Source organism: Pinus tabuliformis, chromosome 7 (assembly GCF_031772625.1).
Source record: "Pinus tabuliformis cultivar Carrire ecotype Pingquan chromosome 7, CPIR1, whole genome shotgun sequence".
NCBI lineage: Eukaryota > Viridiplantae > Streptophyta > Pinopsida > Pinales > Pinaceae > Pinus > Pinus tabuliformis.
The window spans coordinates 1,916,885,180-1,916,901,572 of NC_142293.1; positions in this window are offsets into that span (position 1 = coordinate 1,916,885,180).

A 16,393-nucleotide genomic window follows, 5' to 3' on the forward strand; every position below is an offset into this window, starting at 1 on the left:
AGTTCTCTGTGGGAAGGTTGTATTGGGATTCCTTGTGGAGGAAGGGTAATACCATTCAATAATTTTGACCATATTTTCTTGTTGTGGATTGCCAGTGTAGTATATCTAGGGGGATAATATGGGATACAAAGGGAGATACCCAAGGGAATAATGTAATAATGGGATGGGCCATAGTAATAAATAAGGTTGTTAACCCGTATCATGTAAGGGACCACAAGTAGTTAGCAATAATGTAATAAACCCATGGTATTAGGTAGATGGTATTGAGGGAACCATGGAAATGACCCATGGTATTGTATGTATGAGGCCTATATAGAGGCTAGAGGCTCCCGATTGAGAGATGTGAAGGATTATTGTATGAACAGGCATATGGCTTGTGGAGTGTTCTCCTTCCTTAAGGAGTGAATGTATGGTGTTGCCCTACCTTAAGGGTTTGATCAATAAAGAAGCATTTCTATCTATTTCTATCTTCTTAAAAAAAAAATCATGTACTTGGCTAAAATTTGAAATGGCCACAATTCTGTCAATATTACTCAGAATCTCTATTATGACCTGTTTTTGGAAATGGAACAACCATTCTGCATCTTCCCATTTCTATCTATTTCTATCGTATTGTTTCTGGGTATATTTGTATTTTCATATATTCTCAGATCATATCTATAACAGCCAGTTTTAGGCATCCAGATTGTACTTAGATTTTCACTACTGCATAATAATAAAAACACTCACTGCTGCACCGGTTTTCCCAAGTTGGGTTTTTCTTGGGACATTTGTCCAAAAAGAATTGTCTCATATTTTATGTGCATGTGCTAGCATTTCTCAGTTTCCAGTGCTTTATTTTTTCCGCAGTTTTATTTGTGAAGGTTGCAGTGTGTTTATTTCAATGTTGTCATAGCAATAAACTGAATAATAAATCTATCAATTACGAGAAATAATACCAGTTGTTGCAAGAGGATTCCATATTGGAATTGTCACACAAGAACCCCTAGAGTAGGCATACAATGCCCCAAACCCCAAAACATCCTCCAAACAATAGCTTCTCCAAGGTTCATCCCTCAAAAGCTCTCAAGGGCCCTGTTTGCTCCATAGCTTAAGCATACCCAATTAGCATGTCCTCCAAGACTAGTGGATGATCTTAATAGGTTGTCCTAGGCCTTAATTTTAGTTTTCATATCAAATTTGTTTTCAAACGACCCTTTCTTTATCCCACCTAATCTTTAATACACAAAGGCCGGCCCTAGTCAAATATTGATTGAAAGTTAGCTCAATAACACTCCATTCAGCATCGCACTCATATGCTTTTCTCTGAGGTTATGATGTTTCCTCTACAATTTCCACAATTTGGCATGCCAAGCTTAATTCTCGAGTTTAACTAGATTTGAAGTATTGTAGTTCACTATACATATACTTTTCTGGTCATACAACTATGTGGAGGACACTGAAGGACTCATATTTGGCTACTAAAATTGATTTGTGATGGTCTCCAACTAGTCCAGGTTTTAGGATGCTGAATACACCCTAATTCTCTGAATATGGTTGCCTTTGACTTCTAGAATACCATGAAGGTGCTATACATGAGCTTATCCATTTATTAATTCAATGTAAGCAATACAAACATACTACAGTAAGCATTTAAATGTCATGTTTCAATGCTCTCTTTTGAAAAATATGCCACTACAGCCCATACTAGCCCCATTGTAGCAAGTAGTTGTCACTGTTCTATATTTCTCTTGACAAACAATGCCCATTTCCATCTTATGAATTACAAGTGCATTACCATGATAGCCCAATTTTCATCCTTCATTAATGAACAGAGGCATGCCTCATCTTTGACAAAAAATTGATTCTTTCATCTTGCCACTGGAATGCAAGTGGATTAATTCAACATACTATTTATTCCAAATGACAAATGCAGGCCCTATTTAGCAATCAAGTCTGCCTCTTCCAACACCTTGAAATTTCTTCGATTGTAGGCAAAAACAATATGCACATTGCATAATATGCAATGGAGGTTGGTCACATTGCAGATATTATATAGATGGGCTCACAACATTTCCGTTAGTGGAATATGAATCTCTTCACTCAGAGATCGAGTTGCATATTCCAGATCTAACAGAGGTTGCAAGATGTCATCCATAAACCTCACTACCAAGGGCCAACATCTTTGCATTGCTATAAGTAGCACCAAATCCTTTGTGAGATAGCATTTTCTTTCATATCATGTTTCCAACAACCCATTAGTCTTCAATCTCTAGTAAAGGATTTCCATCATCCCCATGCCAGTGTACCCAATATCTAGTGCAGGGTATTACGTCACACATTGAACTGGATAGCTCCCATGATTACCCATCAAATCTTAGGAAAAATTGTGGGTAACATCTGCCTCTAACTTGGGGATTTGTGTTCCTTGCAGGAGGGCACAAGAATCCCAAAATCTCATCATAAAGTGAAATATGTTACCCAGTGCAACCACCTCATCATCTCCAGTGTGCAATGTCCTTTTTGCATGTGCTTGATTACCAGACAAAACAGAGACATATCAAAGCACAGTTATTCGTAGGTCAAAACCTATAGCATCTCTAGTCTAAAAAGAGTGAGGGAACCATGACTTTGTACAACAAGTCTGGACCTCTTCTTGTGCTGCCACATAAGGGTGTCGCCATTCTTTCATCGTGGTAGTACTTGTCTCTCATTCCAACATAACTAAAATCAAGCTAGAACACATGATGTTGTTTCATAATAAGTTTTTCTTTCATCATGCACTTCTGAGCTTGCATCCAGCATGCTTCCACAATTTTTCTCTTAGTACGCCTTTTCCTTCCCAATGTGAAAGACAAAGAAAAGTTGATGCTCTTGACAACTTCCAATATAGGCTTGGGAATCAGTGTTACAAGATTGTTTATTAGGTTTATCACATGCCTGTTCCATCCCAAATCTAAATGTAGTCATGTGTGATTACAAGAATCAGAATCATCATCCCAAAGTGGTCCAAAAGTTTATCCAATCTTAGAGAGAAACCTGCGTTTTAAATCATCCTCGGTGTCAACCAATGCTATTTAACACCTCGTAGTATGGATTGTCCATTGGGGCAGCAATAGTACAATTACAGAACTGAGGCATAGATTCTTCATCTGATCTGTCCCCAAAACATTGATCATTTTTTGTTTCATATTCTTTGTAGAGCAATGTGCCTTCAACACCATCATAACCTAAGACATCAAATCCAACTTCTCTTAGAGGATGAATGTCGAAAATGTCATCATCTTCAAATAGTTGTTCATCATTGAGCTTTTGTTCTCATTCAAGCATGTTGTTCAAATTACCTGATGTGCCAAGGACACTATTGTTCAAAAGCATTGTCAACATTTGATATACTCTCATGCTTCCTACAATCAATGACCTTTGGATCAACCTTTTAAGTTTTTACAAGAGGCCAAAAGAGGAGGATTATCATAAGGAGAGAATTCTACCTTGTGTTCATCTTGTTGTGATTTACCTTGAATACTCTTGATTCTGTGCTTGAATCTGGGCATATATCATTCATCAGATCAATAAACCCATCATATTCGTCAAGGGAAACAAGGCTACGATCAAGCTAGATTTTTGTCACAAGGAATGACTCATTATCATGATGTTCATCATCAGAAACTGGTGTCTTTTCAAATCATAGCACATAAGATCTTTCATTGTTTTGTCTTGACCATAAATCCATAACAAGGTATATTTCAGAGCTACTTTCATCCTACTCTACTATGTCTGCAGCTTTATATCTCTGTTTTCCTAGACAACACACTCATAATCAGCGTCTCGAAAATCGACTGAAAAATTACAACGATTTTCTTACCTCTTTAGCACCTTTCTTGATCTTCTTTAAGAGGCTTTGGATCTTCTTATAGGCCAGTAGTGTTGGACACTTCAAATTTTGGGCTTCTTTGCTCACTTGTGACTACAACAACATTACTTCTTTCTTTTGGGACAGAAAAATCATCATCGATCTTCAGACTAAGGAAAGTCTATTTTGTCTCTAAAGTCTTTACTTTTAAGATCAGAAAAAACAATAGCATTGCCTAGTTGTGCAAGGCTAGGACTTTCCACAGGTTGTCCCCTTTGGTTTGTAGTATCCATGCTGTCATTTATGTTGTTAGCAGTGCTTACCTCTTCAAATGCTTCGAAAAAAATCTTTTCTGGCAGGAGCAATGGTTACCATCATTTGGAGCATCATCCTCTCGTCTTATTCCATCTTCATTTTTTGCAATGGCCTTCAAAGATATGAAGAAGACCTTCTTCTTTTAAAGATGTCAACAAACCTAAATATTTTTCTTCAAACCTCTATGATTTTGTACCAAAAATCCCAATAAATATTTCCATCAAAACATTGAGGGATGTTTCACCCTTCAAACTGCAAGAGTAATTAAGTCATTCACAATCCGCTTGTTCCAAGGTAAAAATAAACAATCTCATCATGACATCTTCACATCATTCCTTGAATTTTGAGATATGCTTCATAAGTGCTATAATGTGTGGGACATCAGCAAAAGAGTTCCCTTCAAATTCTGGAAGATCCTTACCATAACTCAGAGGACACTTATTTAGATATCCTGTGATATTCTCCATATCCAGCACAGGAAACAACATATGTGAATTCCAAGGAGCAATATATTATTCATAGAATTTTGAAATTGATGATAAAAGCAGCATTGTAACCTTGTACAATGGAGTTTCCAAGGTGAGCTATCAATTCCTCACCATGGTGCTTGCCTCACCTCACAAGCATTAAGTCTTCAAAATATTCAAAGAACAATGAATTTGTTCTTCCAATGGAATCACTTGAATGGATAGGTCTTCAAGATTGAACTTCATCCAATGTCATCTTCTGGGAAATGGAATTTATCCCTAGTGAAAATGCCAAAAATGTTGTTGAAAAATTCAGCAAGAAAGTTTCAATTTGATTTTTCCTTGGCCAAATTGAGAAAATTTGAATTTCCACATTAGCCAACAACTTGGATGCAATTAACTTGTGTGACATGGATTGTGCCACTCAATTTACTCAATAAATTCGAGTTAGAGGAGTTAGAGTTCAGTTAAGCATGTGTGATTGCTAATTTGTAGCAATCAAGATCAGTTATTTCAAGTTGTTTTCAGTTAAACTAGTTCTAACTATTGGAGGAACTAGTGGAAGGTCAGTTGTGTAGTGGGACTTCAGTCTAACTCAGTGATCATCCAGTTAACTGATCAATCAGCCCAAAATAGCTAGTGCATGCAAAGAATTCGAGTTCCCCAACTGTGGTGGAGATTCTAAGGCAATGTAACATCAGTTGTAGACTAGTCTTCAGTGTACAGATGTTGCATGCAGTCAGATGATCAACCTTGGTAATTGCGCAATCATTTTGGAGGAAATTCCTAAATAATAGGGGCCTAATTTCCTCAGGAATTGCGCAAGGAAATAGGGGCTCAAGCAGAGGCAGAAATTGACTAAGTCTAGGTCAGAGCTTCTCAGTGAGCAGAGAGATATGTTATTCACTTGCAAGTTGAGCTCAGATTGAGCTAGCAATTGTAATACATCTCTATTCATCAGATTAATGCAAGCAGGAAAAGGGGTTTTTAGCAGATTGCTTTCCCCTAGAAAAAAACATTGTGTGCATGTGTGTTATTTCTCATTGCATGTTTGTGACTGATGTTCTAAATTGTGAATTGAATTCCGCAAAGCAGTAGAGTAGGTTTGTGTCTTGTGATTTTGATTAAAATTTCATGAGTAGTTGCAAATCTACACCATAATTTCTACATGGTATCAGAGCAGGATTCACATTAGAACAAGAATTTCGAAGTTGTTTCTCAGGAGGTTCGAATTTGCAATTCAGTGTAGCAGGATCTCTTCAGAGTTGGGAAGATGACCTTCAACGGGCTGAGACTAGAGTATGCCTTGGAAGGCAGCTCTAATTTCATTGCATGGAAGGATCGCATGGAGGCAATGTTGGATGACAACAGATTGCTAGAATACATCAAGACAGATGTTGCAAAACCACAGGCATCTGATGCATAGAACCTAGCCCAATGGAAGAAAGATGTAGCCAAGGCGAGGAGAATAATCTTGGAGGGAGTACGGGATCACATTGTCTCAAATCTCCATGGGAAAGAAACTCCTTTTGCAATGTGGAAAGCACTAACAAAATTGTTCAAGAATAGTAGTGACCACAAGAAGCTGGCACTCAAGGATAAACTTTGAAATATCAAGATGTAGAAGAATGACACTATCCCACAGTATCTGAGCAAATTTACACAAGTTCGTGATGAACTTGGTGGGGTTGGTGTTAATGTTGTAGAAGATGACTTGGTAAGCCTAGCCCTTCTAGGCCTTCCCAAGAGCTAGCATAGCTACCAAGATTCGGTGAACAGGAGGGAGAAACTACCAAATTGGGAACACTTATGGTTCGATTTGGTATAGGAGGAAATAAGGCGGACTACTAGAGAGGGGACTTCATCCAAGGGAAAGGATGACGAAACCTTTGCATTGGTTGGAAAGGGAAAGAAGGGAAAAGGGAATAAATCTCAAACCAAACCATAATCTAACCAAAGGGGCATGAAGAATGATTTGTCCAAAATTAAATGCTTCAATTGTCATTAATTTAGGCACAATACCACGAAGTGTCCACACAAAAAGTCAAGCAAGAAGACCTTAGGAGGACTCAGGTGCATCGTTCCACATGACAGGGTGTAGAGCCTTTTTTAGTGACCTGGAGGAGAAAGATCTCCAGATGCACATTGAGTTGGGGGACGACAAAAAGTACAACGCGACCGGGATTGTTACAGTCACCTTTCAAAGGGAGTCAGGGTCCCCTCTGAGACTCAAGGATGCCATGTTCGTTCTAGGCCTAAAGAAAAATCTCATCTCTGTTGCAGTCTTGAAAAACCGTGGTTATGATGTGATCTTCAACAAAGGAAAGAAAACTTGAGACACATAGCCATAGGACAGGTGAAGCAGATCGAGGTTCGTGTGAAGAACCTGTATAAGCTAGATGTCGAAGATTGCGTTGCATTAAGCAGTAAGGTAGAGAAAGTGCAATGTTGCGATGTCAGTGAACTTTGGCACAAAATACTTGGCCATTTGCATCATGGCGCCTTGAAGATTATGCAACAAATAACCACTAGCCTCCCCAAAGGAGCACTTGAGTAGCAGGATGTATGCAAAGGATGTACCTTGGGGAAGTATGCAAAATCCACATTCCATGATCGGGACAGCAAAGCACATGCAGTCTTGGAAAGGATCCACTCTAATGTTTGTGGACCTTTCTTGATAGCCTCCATTGTTAGACACAAATATTTTGTCATTTTTATTGATGACTTCTCAAGGAAGTGTTGGATCTTCTTCATGTGGAAGAAAGATGAGACATTCTCCAAGTTCGTAGAATTCAAGGCACTAGTTGAGAAAGAAACCAACAAGAAGGTGAAGGCTCTCAGGAGAAATAATGGAGGTGAGTATGTTTCGAATGAATTCAAAACAAATTGTGTGAAAGAAGGCATTCGAAGAGAGTTGACAACACCCCACAACCCACAATAAAATGGTGTAGTTGAGAGGAAGAACTAGAGCATTATGCAAGTAGCGAGAGCTATGTTACATGACCAAGTCCTACCTCTGCATTTGTGGGTTGAGGCATGCAACACAGCAGTCTATTTGCAGAACCGAAGTATTCATCAGATTCTTGGTATGATTATACCAGAGGAGGATTTCTCGGGGAGAAAGCCAGATGTGTCACACTTCAAGATTTTTGGAGCCTCTATTTACTGCCATGTCTCCAAAGAATCAAGGAAGAAGCTTGAGCCGACAGCAGAGTTGGGGGTATTTGTGGGTTACAAAGAAACTCCTCACAACTACCGTGTGTACTTACCTTCCCTCAGAATGACAGTTGTGCGAAGGGATGTAAAGTTTGATGAGGAGAAAGCGATGCAGTGCTCTCTTAAGAGTGAGCTTCAGATCCCACTAGATGAGGAGCTTTTAGCTCCAAAGGAGGAGCCTCTAGAAGTTGTGGAGCAGCCACAAGTAGAGGAGGAGAGAGTGGGGATATCCACTCAAGAAGAACCATCCAAAGAAAGTAGGAAAAGAACCAGGGAAGCTAATAGACTTGTACAGGATGCGAGGGAGAATGTAGGAGCTCCTTACAAAGAAACTCCTCACAACTACCGTGTGTACTTACCTTGCCTCAGAATGACAGTTGTGCGAAGGGATGTAAAGTTTGATGAGGAGAAAGCGATGCAGTGCTCTCTTAAGAGTGAGCTTCAGATCCCACTAGATGAGGAGCTTTTAGCTCCAAAGGAGGAGCCTCTAGAAGTTGTGGAGCAACCACAAGTAGAGGAGGAGAGAGTGGGGATATCCACTCAAGCAGAACCATCCAAAGAAGGTAGGAAAAGAACCAGGGAAGCTAATAGACTTGTACAGGATGCGAGGGAGAATGTAGGAGCTCCTTCAAATTTGCGTAGGCAGAGGAGGTCACCTAATCGATACACTGGCTACATGGCTCTAATGACTAAGCTTGTAGAGACTGAACCATCCTCTGTCGAGGAAGCAATAGAGAAACCTGTATGGGTAGATGCAATGGTGGAGGAATACGAATCCATTGTAAAGAACAGTGTTTGGGAAGTGGTCCTGAGACCGACAGATAAATCAATTGTGGGTTCGAGATGGATCTTCAAGGTTAAGCATGCAACAGATGGAAGCATAGAGAAGTATAACGCTATATTTGTGGCCAAGGGATACTCTCAAGTTGAGGGAATTGGCTATGAGGAGACCTTTGCTCCTATAGCAAGATACTCATCCAAATTGGCTATGAGGAGACCTTTGCTCCTATAGCAAGATACTCATCCAAATTGGCTATGAGGAGACCTTTGCTCCTATAGCAAGATACTCATCCATTAGATCAATTCTTGCACTGGCTGCACAGATGGGGTGGAAGATCCACCAGATGGAGGTAAAAATAACATTTCTCAATGGGGTTATTGAAGAGGTGTACATCAAGCAACCAGAAGGTTTTGAGACATTCGATTGAGAGTCTCATGTGTGCAGACTCAAGAGAGAGTTGTACGGTCTCAAACAAGCACCTCATGCTTGGTACACCAGGATCGACAACTCTCACTGGTTTGAGCTTCACCAAACGGGAAGCGGATGCAAACCTCTATCACATCTTGGTAGAAGGTAAATTGACTATTATTGTCTTATATGTTGATGATTTGATTTTAATTGGTGATGAGCAGCTGATCAGATCTTGCAAGAAGGACCTTGCAAGGGAATTTGAAATGAAGGACATGGGTCTCATGTGCTACTTCCTTGGGTTGGAAATATAGCAAGGCAATGGGGAACTATTTGTGTCTCAAGGAAAGTATGCAAATGAGATACTATAGAGATTTTGCATGGAAAGTTGTAAACCCATGGAGACATCTAGCGACCAACTGAAGGAAGGCAGACGCCACTTCAGGTGAGGATGTGGATGCTACCATTTATCGGCAGCTAATGGATTCACTAATGTATCTTGTGAACACACGACTAGATATGTGCTATGCAGTCAACCAGCTGAGCCAAGCTATGTTAGGCCGACTAAATTATTTTGGAAGGCAGCTAAGCATGTTTTACAGTACCTCAGAGGCACTACCCAGTTTGGACTATGTTATAGACTGGAAAAGGGAGTGAAGCTATGTGGCTTCACAGATGCAGATTGGGTAGGGAGTCCATCCAACCAAAAGAGTACATCAGGCAAAATTTTCAGTGTTGGGTCCGCAGCGGTTTCCTAGTACAGCAAGAAGCAAAGTTTGTGGCGCTCAGCTCAGTAGAAACAAAATACATGGTTGCAAGTGAAGCAGCATGTGAGGTGATTTGGATGAGAAAGATACTTGTGGGACTATTTGGTCAGATGATGGATCCAACTGTGATCTACTATGATAATTAGAGTTGCATTAAGCTCTCTGAGAATCATGTATTTCACGATTGATCCAAGCATATAGATATTTGGTATCACCATTTACGGGACTATGTGCAGAGGCAGATAATGTTGCTACAATACATTCCAACAAAGGAACAAGATGTTGACATTTTGACAAAGGCCTTGTCAAGAGGGAAGTTTGAGTTCCACAGGAGCAGGATAAGGTGGTTGATAATCCCTTTCTTGCTGAGAGTCAATGTTGAAAAATGCAGCAAGAAAGTCTCAATTTGATTTTTCCTTGGTCAAATAGAGAAAATTTGAATTTCCACATCAGCGGGCAACTTGGATGCAGTTAACTTGTGTGACATGGCTTGTGTCACTCAGTTTACTAGGTAAATTCGAGTTAAGAGGAGTTAGAGTTCAGTTAAGGATGTGTGATTGCTAATTTATAGCAATCAAGGTCAGTTATTTCAAGTTATTTTCAGTTAAACTAGTTCTAAATGTTGGAGGAACTAGTGGAAGGTCAGTTGTGCATTGGGATTTCAGTGTAACTTAGTGATCATCCAGTTAACAGATCAATCAACCCAAAATAGCTGGTGCATGCAGAGAAATCGACTTCCCCAGTTGTGGTGGAGATTCCAAGGTAGTGTAACATCAGTTGTAGGCTAGTCTTGAGTGTCCAGGTGTTGCATGTAGTAAGATGATCAACCTTGGTAATTGTGCAATCATTTTGAAGGAAATTCCTAAATAACAGGGGCCTAATTTTCTCAGGAATTGCGCGAGGAAATAGGGGCTCAAATAGAGGCAAAAATTGACTAAGTTTGGGTCAGAGCTTCTCAGTGAGAAAAGAGATAGGTTATTCACTTGCAAGTTGAGCTCAGATTGAGAAAGCAATTGTAATGCATCTCTATTCATCAGATTAATGTAAACAGGAAAAGCGGTTTTTAGCACATTGCTTTCCCCTGGAAAAAATACTATGTGCATGTGTGTTATTTCTCATTGCATGTTTGTGATTGATGTTCTAAATTGTGAATTGAATTCCGCACAGCAGTAGAGTAGGTTTGTGTCTTGTGATTTTGATCAAAATTTCATGAGCAGTTGCAAATCTACACCATAATTTCTACAAATGTTATAGCAAAATCTCACGCTTCTTGAGATAAATTCCAAAAGCTCAAATGTGTAACTGATTGCACCTCACAGGGGGCTGCTATCACATTACCAAACCTCTTCTTTCTTCTAGCTAGTTCTCCTCTAGTTCAAGGAGGGTTTTCCCTAGGAGAGGATTGTTAGGGCCTTGTAGTTCCAAGATTTCAATGCAAAGGAAAGTTCCCAAACACACATAATCAAGTTTTACCGCTTGATCTTGGAGACAAAACCCTAGAAAAACATTAAGGATTATAAAAAATGGGTGATGGAGGATAAAATATTAGTGCCTTAACATGCCAATATATATTTGGGGCATATCGGATCAAGGAAAAAATAAAATTGAAAGAATTTTATGAATACAAGACTTAAACATACTAAGGTAAGTTAACCTACTTATCCTTGGGTTTGAATCACGGCTGTCAATTTCCAAGGATGAATTAGGGGAAGCAAATAACATGCTACGTCCTCAAATACTTAGAAGATGGGTTAGTTTAACAAGGATCGTGAAAAAAAGACCAAGCTAACATGATTAATGCATGATTTATCCATCCAATAAAACATGAAACTAACATAAAGATGTTGAGTTACTATATTTACCATGCATTCATTTAAGCTTCACCGTAACCATCGATAAAAAGACATCAAAACCCACATCAACAAATTCTCCAAAAATGTTGCCCAATTCATCCATACATAGCCAAACTACAAATGAGAAAAATCACAGAAATTTTAGAATTGCTAAGGGATTTCTCCCCCAAATCCATCCATGACAAAATGAGAGGAAGTGCACCTCTATTTATAAAGTAGGAATTTGACTTCCTTTACAATAAAACATTAATTTCTAAGCTAAAATCCCTATTCTGGCCTATGGAGAGTAAAAAGGCCCTCTTCAACAATTAATAATTCTAAATTATACAAAAAAGGGTATTCATGCCGCATGTACAAAAACTAAGGGGTATAGTCCCTCAAAAGTAAGACATCTCCATACACGATGGAAAAAAAGGGGTTTTTGGTGTAGTGTCGAACCTCCAAAGTGTTGAAGAATGTAACTAGGTTTGATATTCATAATTGTACTTGAGTCATGATATTTATCAAAAGAAAGAAGAAAAAAATACCATTAAATAAATTGACTTATTAAAGCATGGGTTTCATGCTTGGATCAATTATTTTTAGGTCAAAGCCTTCATTACAGGCTTCTAGGGTTTATGTCAAGTGTCCTTGTCCATGTCATAATGTAAAGAACCCTTCTTGGGATTTATTTGTCAAAGAAGAAATTTATTTTATTGTAAAATGGGTCAATTAGGCCTCCTCCACCAAGTTGGCCTCAAAACTAGACAAGTCAGCCTGAACTGGGCAACAGAATCACTATATAAAGGCAACAACTCGACCTTATTTGACACTCACTCAGTTCGATCTACAGTTTTTGGGCTAAGAAAAAGTGTGAATTTCAAGGAAGAAGAAGAAGAAGGATAGCAAAGGATAAGGAGGTCTTTCTCAAGCATAAAAAGTCGAAATTCTCTCTCATTTTTCCACGCATGTGAAGTTGTGCAATTGCTAGAAGAGGCCAAAATTCTGCAGTAACTGGGAAGCCAAAATTTTGTTGTTGAGGGTCGATATTCTGCAACTGGGAAGTCGAATTATTGGATTATTGTTGGGCTGAAGTTGCTGGATAAGAAGAGACTACTTGGAAGGCTGACTTGGTGTAGGAGGAAGGCTTGTTGGTCTAAGGTCTTGGTCCATCTCAATTTGAATTATTGAAGGAAGAGTTCTTGACTAGGTTTTCCCCTATATAGGGGCTTTAGCTCTGGCTGTCCACCTACATCTGGTGTCCGTGATCTTCATGTTTTTGCTTTTGATAATTGCATGATGAAACAAAGATAAAAGAAGAACATAAGAAAGTTAATAAAAACATAAGGCCATCACAAGTAGTTATCAACATAAGAAAATCTTTACTGCCTTTCTGATTTTCTAACACAAAGGCCCTTCAACAATGCAGTCTTCTACAGGTATAGGAATATGATGCTTTGAAGTGCCAAGTCATCCATAAAAAATCCTAAAGTGGGCACACAATGCCCAAATTCCCACAACATCATCCAAAAAGGGGCTTCTCCAAGGTACATGATCAGCCTTCAAAGGCTGTCAAGGGCTCTATTTGCTCCATAACTTAAGCATACACAATTAAAATGTCCTCCAAGGCTAACAAATGGGATTTAAACAGGTTGTCCCAGGCCTTGATTTGATTTTCATATCAAATTTGTTTTCAAATAGAGGTCAACCCTGTCTTTATTCCACTTCATCTTTGATATATAGAGGTCACCCTAGAAAATATTCATTTAACGTTGGCTCGCAAAACTACATTCGATGCTACATTCCTATATATTTTCATATAGCGTAAGTCTAAACAGCCCACAAATTAGCCCGGAAAATAATGGAAATTCCGGTAAGATTATGACAAAATCCAGCAGAAATTTTTGAAAATCTGGGTTACAGTTGTCAAACTTCAGGATTTTGGGTGCCCTAGGGCTTCTTGATGGTGCTGAATCTATTTCCACCATTAAAAAAAAACGATTCAAACACTCCAGCATTCTGATTTTTTGAAAAAAAATTACCGGATTCTGGCAAGAAATCTCCTATCCGGGGGAATTTGTGGCGTCTGTAGACAACACATTTTCATATCATAGTATTCTTCTATTAAACATTAAGGTTATGACGTTTTCTTTACGAGTTCCATAGTTAGCTGTGCAAGACTTAATTCTGTTGAGGTTATAAAGTTATGAAGTACTGTAGTTCACTACACATCTATTTTACCATTCATACAAGTACATGGCAGACACTGAAGCACTCATCTTGCTAAACTTGACTTGCTATAGGCTCCAACTACTCCATCAGTTCTGGGATGCCAAATACACCCTAACTCTATGAATATAGTCGCCTTTGACTACTGGAATACCATGAAAGTGATGTACATGATCTTGTACATGTATTAATTCTATGCAAGCAAGACAAACATACTCCAATATGCATTTGAATGACATGTTTAATGATACTCTTTTAAAAATATGCCACTGTAGTCCATTCTAGCCCCACTGTAGCTACTAGCAAGTAATTGTCACTATTCTGTATCTCTCTTGCCCAACAGTGTCCATTAACATCTTCTGAATTGCGAGTTACCATGATAGCCCAGACTTCCTCCTTCATTAATGGAATACTAAAGACATGCCTCATCTCTGGCAACAATTTCATTCTTTAATCTTGCAACAGGAATGCAAATGGCTTAATTCAACGTACTATCAAACTTCCATATGCAAGCATTGTTCTTCCATCAATTCCACCTCTTCTAATGCCCTAGAAATTCTTCAATAATAGGTGAAAGCAATATGCATGATATGTTGGTCAAATTACATCTTTTTTACAGATGGCCTCACAACATTTTCTTTGGTGAAATATGAGTTTCTTCACTAAAAGATCCAGGTGCATATCCAGATCTGGTGGAGGTTGCAAGATATCATCCCTAACTCTCACTAATAAGGACCAACATCTACAGGTAAACCATATTCGCCTTAGTACAATGATATAATTCTTTTGCCCATTGCCAGACCTCTATGATTTGTATTGCTCTATTTAGCACTAGAACCTTTGTGAGATAACATTTTCCTTCATATCATGGTTCCAACACCATTTTAGAATTCAATGTCTAGTAAAGGCTTTCCATTATCCCCATGGCAGTGCATCCTATATCTAATATGGTGCAGTGTATTACACCACACACACATTGTAAGGGATAGGTCCCCTAATTACCCATTTTATCTCAGGAAAAATTGTGGATGATGGCTGGTTCCAACTTGGGGATCTGTGTTCCATGTGGAAAGGCACAAGAATCATAGAATCTCAACATTACTTCAATGGATGTAAACTGAAATATGAGACCATTGCAACCACCTCATCATCTCCACGATGCAATTTGCTTTACCCCTGTGCTTGATTACCATACAAAATAGAGACACATCAAGGCCTGGATTTTCGTAGGCTAAGACCTCTGCAATCTCTAGTCAGAGAAAGAGTGAGGGGCACCATGGCTTTCTTCAACAATTCTAAACCTCTTCTTTTGTTGATCCATAAGGGTGTCACTATTCTATCATGGGAGTACTGGTCTCTCATATGAACATAACTAAAATCAAGCCATAAAACATGTTGTTTCATAACATATTTTCTCACACCGTACACTTCTGAGCCTGTATCCAACATACTTCCACAATTTTTCTCATAATACCACTTTTTCTTAAATATGAAATATAAATAAAAGTTTAAGCTCATGATAGCTTCCAATATATGCTTGGGAATTAGTGTTGCAGTATCGTCTATTGGGTTTATAACCCTCAATCCTCACAAGCCTATTCCATCTCAAATCTGAATCTAGTAGTGAATCATTACAAGCACCAGAATCATCATCCCATAGCACGTCAAAAAATGTTCAATCTTAGACACCATATGTGTTTAAACAATGTTCCACCAAGATTCTGGGATGGGGAAGGGGTGGAGAGATGCACACGGGGAAATGTGGACGCAACCACAAATTTTGGGGAAATTCAAAGGGATGGGGACAGGGAAGGTTGCGATCCTTAGCATAGGGGTCTCTATCTCTAAAAGTATAAAAATAAAAATGATAATGATAAAATATCAACAATAGAAATTCATCCTATGTAAATTCATCATTGTACAATGTAAACAGTAAACTATAAAATAGTACTAAATTCAAATTTGTAAATGATATAAACATGATTTAGATTCAGGTTCAATAATAAAATGCAGTAATCTGTAAACCATAAATATAATAGAAATGGTAAAATATTGATATCATTGATTTAAATTCATCATTCTAGACTCTAATTAGTACCAAGAAAAATAGTGGATATTGAAGTCTAAAATAGTAAATTGAAATCTCCCAAAAGTAAAAAAATAATAAAGAATGACAAGTCAAAAACATTGTCTAAAGTCATCAATATCTAGAGTCAAGACTCAAAAGTTAAAACTGAAATCAATCAATGGACAATGAACATTGAAAGTAAAATGAGCATTAAGGAGTGAAAGTGAATAAAAAGTAAACAAAAGTGAAAGTGAGGTAGGTTTTATTACATATTTGTTTTTTAAACACCTTTTTTAAGCCTTTATAAGAATTTTTTCTTTTTCTTGGGAGGCTGGGGTGCCTAGAAGCACTCTTTTTCTGGGAGATGCCTGGAAGCTCCCCTTTTCTGAGGGGATGTCCAAAAACACCTTTTTATGGCATTGCCCAAAAATCTCCCTTTTGAGGAAACACATCCCCACACTCAGGAAATGTTTTCCCA